The following is a 7,500-nucleotide window of genomic DNA, read 5'->3' on the forward strand; positions in this document are numbered from 1 at the left end:
TACATGGTGTTCACTCCGGCTTAGATAAAAGAAATAATAAAACCTTCCATCGCAAACTGTGAACTACCTGCTGCAACCTGGAAACAATCATGTGTATTTTAAAATATGTTTGGAGATAACATATAAAAGACTGAAAGCATTACTTGAGTATTACTTAGCAGTTCGAATAAGTCTAGGACTGCTATACCTATGAAGAAATTTTTATATAATATCATATGTCACAGAAATGAAATTCTAAACAATATTTTGCAATGTATCGTATGTTAAATGAGAGTTGCAATCACATAAACGCTCATCTCCTCATTCTATGCTCCTCAACACTTAGTTGAATTCTATAACAATAAAAGTATTTATCCAAATCATTAAGGTCATTATCATTGATGATCTGTAATTATGATTACATCATATACGACATTAACGCTGTATGTATATGTGTGTATATATATTTATCTATCTATATCTATATCTATATATATCTATCGATATATATAATATTACATATTAGAAATTTATGAATATATGTATGTAATATAATATAATTATTTGCATAATATATGTTCCCACTGAGAGTTCTGATAGTTAGAATTAATACAATGTAAATTATAGGCATGATATTCATTAATTCCAGAGAAGCGAACACGAACAGCAAATGCTTTTCATTATGAAATACAACTTTTCTGCTTAACTGCTTCTTTGATATAATCGACTTTCCTTTGGACATTTATCTTCATTATTTAACGTATTTGTATGCAGTATGCTCAGATGTACAATACTTAGCGAAATGCAAGGAATCAACATTGCATGAAACGGAACTTATTACTAAATATTTAATTTCTTTATAAGCAAGAAATTTATTCAGAACTTCCTCAACGAGAGCTTTCTGTTTTGGTCGCGAATATATACAGAGCGCACTAATAGAGATTTCAGCGGGTTAAATAACGTGCACAAATTAAAGTCATTCCTTCGTACATTTCTATGTATTACATCTAGGCAGATGTTCGCCTGATTACATTGATTGCAAGGATATACAATTAGTTTTACATTATGTTTCAGCTTCTGAGTCGTATTTCTTTTTTCTTTTACAAACAATATACCTCAAATGTTGGGAAAGATGAAATTCGCTGTCACATCAATTAAACGTCATCTAATTTCACTGTCTCATTAATTAAATGTCAATTAAATTTGCTGTCACATCAATTAAACAAATGTCACATCAATTTTAATGAAATAATCATTTCCAGTGTGGCATTCTTATCGACACTCCGAGATTAACAGTTTAGATTATGTTACTTTTCATCACGTTATATAACCGATGGCAGATCATACACTCGTAGTGGGTAAATGTTTAAATGTTTAAAAAGCCAATATAACTTCTACAATAAATCCGAATTTGGTCATTACCCAAATATTTCCTACAATTTTAAACGGCGGAACGTAATTTATATTTGTGTAAATTAATCTGAAGTGCCTTTGAACTTTACATGACATGGTATCATATTTCTCAACCAAATTTATAACCCGTATGACCTGCTATAATTTGCTGCTATACAAAGTTTACTTATGAATTAAATACTGAATATAAATATGTGATACAATGTCAGTATGGCCTTAGTTTAGCGATCGGATTATCATTGAATTATTTTCCAATGCATATGTTGGTATATAACATATTTCTACCAACGGAGTAAAGGCACATCATCTTCAAACTGTTCAAATTCAGACTATTCTTTTTGGCCTAATAGTGCGTCAGTTCTTTTACTATATTCTACGATTAGATATATTAATTATGTATATGTAGCAATTATGAAGGCTCTAGAGAATCTGATTGACGCACATTTTAACATTATATTCGTAATGTGAAGGTATATATACATGCCAACGAAGGAAATTAATTTCTAAATGCTTTGGATAGCACTTATTTTCCTCAGTGTGATATACGAAGTTATATATTTTAATATCAAGGTATTTTAAGACGGTGACACTCAATCACTGTCAAGATGAAACTGGGGTTGCATAATATGTATGCAAAATGTAGTTGGATGAAGATCGCATTGATGTAGGTTTCCAATTTTGGTAAATGGTCATCGATTTCCGGGTGGAGAGCTAGTTGATAGCATCGCGCCTAATGCTCAGCTCGTAATTATCTTATTGACCCCGAAAGTATAAAAGACAAAGTCGACATCCGAGTAATTTTATCTCAGTACAGCTTCATAAGAGCCGTAAAAGCGAAATACAATGGATCTTCTTGGTCCCGTATGTAAAGTAGGTGGGCTTCGATTTAATAAGTAGCGACTGCATGTACTTTCAGGTTAGTAGTTTGTATGCCTCTACAGATGTGGTGCAGTATTCTCCAGGCTTTCTGTTGTTGCTGTTGTTGTTCTTATTGTTATTATTGTTGTTATTAGTATTAGTATTATTACTTATACGGTATGCTTAATAATCTGATAAATAATTGTTAAATCAGGTGTAATTCTAGTAGAAATTGGAGATAACATTTGAAATTATTCATTCCATTCGATTTATGCTACAGCTCAAGATTCAACGAAATACCTATAGCATATATACACCGAAGCTTATACAATTGGTTAAGCAAATAATGCTGTATAACGAACAATATGTAAGTAATGTATTATGTGACTCATCAATATTTAAAAAATATTTCTTTGACATAAAATGTGTTTACAATAAAATTCTATGTCATGTTCAATGCAACGATCACGCTCAGTACACCTTCCTTCCAAGCACTGCTGTAAACATCGAAAGTAAGCTTGTGTGCTAAAACTTATTGCGCATGCACAACACAGTTCAAGGTCAACGTTTGCCAAGCGGCTTCACTCTGTGTACTTTAGCTTCCTTACTATGGTAACAGTCCAAATACTTGTTGATCAGACCTCGTATCACTTGCCAAAGATGAAAGCGAAAGCTTCAAATCCCACCAATCCTTCGATAAATGCACACACAAGCAATCATGAACACCTCAAAGAATAGACCTACGTTAAGGATGGAATTTTGAAGATAGTTTACATACCCCAATATCAACTGATTTCATGCCCATGCTTTGTAATCTTCAGTTGGAGATAGCAACATCCATTTCCAAGAATGTTTTCTCATGCACAGCATGAAATCAATTGATTTTGGGGTATGTAAACTATCTTCAAATTTCATCCTGAAGGTTGGCCTAGTTTTTGAAGTGTTCATTGCATTGCTCGTGTGTGTATTTATCATAGAATTGGTGGGTTTCGAAGTTTTCGCTTTCATCGTTAGCATTTTTACCCTTCTCTTATTCAAATATTTAATATTATAACTATTAAGGTAGTAGTCTTGCTAACCGCCTATTTATTGCTGTTTTTAACAGTAATATTACTTTCATATGGTTGATCTATTATTGTTTACGATAGTTTCTCTCTTTAAACGGAGCGGGACGTTAATGTTTTATATATATATATATATATATATATATATATATATATATATCTCCAGATTTTTTATTGAACCCAAAATATTGTCATGCTAGTCTAAGTATCATGTATAGAGAATTATTTTAATATTTCATTTGAATTAATATTTATCAATTTCAGAATAAATTTTGGTGGCTGAATATCAGTATGCACATAAGCTTATTTCAATATTTATTTAAAGCATTTTATAACAGAAGGTAAAGAATTATATAATCGAAAATGCGAAGCTAGAGTAAAATTTAAACTTGCAAATCATAGCTGAGGATTAAAAATTCAGAGTATTTTCCTAAGTTCCTGATTTCAAAAAAAAAAAAATCGCAAAATAATTTTCGTAAGGTTATGTTCTGATACATGTAATGGGGATTTCTAACAATTCAAAACTGAAGCGTTGACATCTTATGTGCTTATACATGGAAAGAAATCTGTAGTCATGTAATATGAGGGGGAATCATATAGATATTTGGCGTATCATGATTTTCTTGTTGTTACGATAGTAATATATATATGTTGTTGTAAAGAGACACGCATTGCGTAATGTATACGTCAAATAAAGCAATTTCTATTGTATTGTTCTTCTTTCTAAGGGTGCAGAACTAAAGATTCAGGAGAAAATTTCCCTCCCAGTTTCGAACGCCATCCATTCGTCTTTCTTATTATAAAGTATGTATATTCGGGTCACACTTTATTTTCATTATCAAGTACAACATTGCTTTATGTGTTCTTTATGCGTTTTTGGAGATTATAATTCATGTTGCAGAATTCAATACGATTTCTGGAGTCCGAAGAGCTCGGGCGCTATACCGATAAAAAAAAAATTCTGATCAGGTACTGCCTTATTTTTCAAATCTACTTTAACAACATCCTTTGAATTGATCATCGCAGTTTTCTGGCATATGTAATAGTACAGAATCCGAAGAATCATTCCTTTACTCGACTGTGGAATGTTCATTCTTTCATTAAAATATCAGTTGAAAGCCAAGTTATTCGAACATCTAACTTCTCATTTTTGAAAGTTGGAGACAGTATATCTCTTTCATATTTTAAGATTTTCTTGGATATCTTCAAATTATACTGTTATATAATACGTCTACATTTATATAATACGTTTCTATTCAGCCATTCATTGTGTACTGTATAGTCCAAAATGAAATCAATATACATATCTCATGTCTGTCAAATATGATACCGGAACTCTCAGGAAGCTGGTGATTAAGTTAATGGAATTAGTGGCGTCAATAATTCAAACTAATTGAAAACGGAATAGACTTATGAATTAAGCTTGGAAACCATTATTTTACTGCACTAATTACGGTGAATCGGCTAGCATATCAAACATCTAAATCTGCATAGTTGTTTCACTATAGCGAAGATTAATATTAACAGCATTAGAATATAAACTATAATAATCCTTGATAAAGATTGAACTCATGTTTCTAATATCTAATATCATTATTTTGTTGGAAGACCTCTCTCACAAAAAAGAAAATGATGTTCCTATGATGATAGATCTAATAATAAAGAAATTACAAAAAAATTACATAGAATATCACAAAAAAGGCAGCATTGTATTTACGATGTAAACTGGCAAAATTTATAGCAATGTATTCCAGTAGAGGTCAAGTTAAAAAAAAAAGGTTAGTGATATAATTCTCAAAAGCAGGATAAATCATATATATATATGTATATATATATATATATATATATATATATATATATATATATATATATATATATAAATGTGCTGCATTGAAATAATGTATATAATTTAACACGTACACATAAGCCCAAACATATTCAAATATTCACATATGGACATATACACCACCACGCAGATATGGAGATACAGTCATGTGTACACATAATGCAATTTGTGTGTGTGTATAAGTAAGATTCAATTGAGGCACCTCATTATGTCGGAATAATATACGTACACAACTATATTATTTAAACATAAAACTTGGTATAAGTATCGGCTAGGTGATATTCATATAGTGTATTTAGACAATACCAGCCAGTTGAGTAAAAAAAAACATCACTATTGAGTTATTCCGCCATGTACATTATATTGAATATATTTACGAACGGCAGATCCCGAGACAGATGAATAAAATATAGATAAGTAACGGTAAAGATACAAGTGTCAATCCATCACTGCCGTTTATAACCATCCTTTAGTTGATTAATGAAAACATGACAACGTTATAAAGAAAGTTTTCGTCAGATGAATTCATGAACTACAAATTTAGGTTACATTCAAAATTATAGTTTATAATCCACTGACCAGTAGACAATAAACAAACGTAACAGATAAACCAAAGACTGATTGAACTGCGCCCTCCTCTTTTGTTAGAAGTAGAGATAACTGTGCAACTGGAGTCAATTATTTCCCCGACCTAACAATTTTATTAACCTCTATTTTTTTTTTGTTCTGATTGAATATACACTATTCTGGTAAATCCATTCTGTCACCTGAAATAGTGGGACAGTCACTGAAAATGTTTTGCTCCGTGGATTTTGAACTATGTTAAATCATTTTGAATATCCCTAATTTTGAAGTTCATCAATTCATCTCACGAAACGCTATCTTTATAATTATGTAATGTATTGACACCTGTACCTCTACTGTTACTATATATATATATATATATATATATATATATATATATATATATATATATATATATATATATATATACACCCGGCCTTTGTTTCTAAAAGCATTAGATTTCACCAAGCAATATGTTTCCATCGATAGCTCGGAAATAGATATTATCCTGCATGCAAGGAAATCCCTCCTTTCTTTACGATGATTCCACCTGTGTCGAAAACCCCATCGTAAGCCCAATGAAAAGCGATGTTCTTTGAGCAAAAAAATCAAATCATCCACCGGTAATTCTTAAGAGCTTAGTAAGCAATATAGGAAGGCGCTTATCATCGATACCTTGAGATAATAGATCATTTCAAAATGCCGCACTATATTATAATAACGCATTAAGGAAAAGTAGTTTCCCGGAGAAGATCTAGTATAGTCTGACTAATTCTAAGAATAATAGACGACGTAGAACTAGAACTACGAAGTTTTTGTGGTTTAATCCGGCATTCAATATTGCTGTAAAAATTAATATACGTAGGGAGTTCTTAAAATTAGTTTCTAAACATTTTCAATGTCACCACACGTCCTATAGAATTTTTAATAGGAGAATACTGAAGGTTTTCTATTCTTCTTGCTAAAACATTGTCTCTTTTATTAATTGGCATAACATAAAAAAATATTATGAACACCCACAGTGCCGAATATAATCTGAGCAACTGCAATTTCAAAGATAAGACTTGTTGTCTAATAGAAAGTAAATGTCATGAAAAAGTAATTGTGTTTTAGAGCTAAAGTGCAAATACATGTCTCACAAAAATATAAAGCCCCATGTGGCTCTGGCAGGGGATAGTGGCGAACCTGCTGTACTCTTCCACCACAACTTTCTCTCATTCTTACATCCTGGATCTGTTGTACCTGTAATTCAAAGTGTCAGCCTCATCACACTGTGTCACGCTGAATATCCCCGAGAACTACGTTAAGAGTACACGTATCTGTGGAGTGCTCAGCCACTTGCACGTTAATTTCACGAGCAGACTGTTCCGTTGATCGGATCAACTGGAACCTTCGACGTCGTAAGCGACTGAGTGCCAACACATAAATATCTAAACAGATGTATAAATATATGTATGTATCCCCCCCCCCCTATCTCTCTCTCTATCTATCTATATATTGCACTGCCCCGTGATTCTAAAATAAAGAAGTAAAAAGTGCCCCGTCTGGTGAAAGATAAATATTATTTAAAAGGCAGAATATGTATATATAATTACGTATATGTGTGTGTAACAGATTTATATATTTGTGGGATTTGAACTTATTGATTGTCCCCCCTCCCGATAAAAATCTTAGAACTGTGTTTTCGCGATGAAAACAAAAGAAGTGGTGCTTCTGCCAACGTATATACGGTGACGTACGTTTCGTGCCAGGGTGAGAGAGGTACCGCAGGAGGTT

Source organism: Octopus bimaculoides, chromosome 10, assembly GCF_046866305.1.
Source record: "Octopus bimaculoides isolate indiv1 chromosome 10, ASM4686630v1, whole genome shotgun sequence".
Taxonomy (NCBI): Eukaryota; Metazoa; Mollusca; class Cephalopoda; order Octopoda; family Octopodidae; genus Octopus; species Octopus bimaculoides.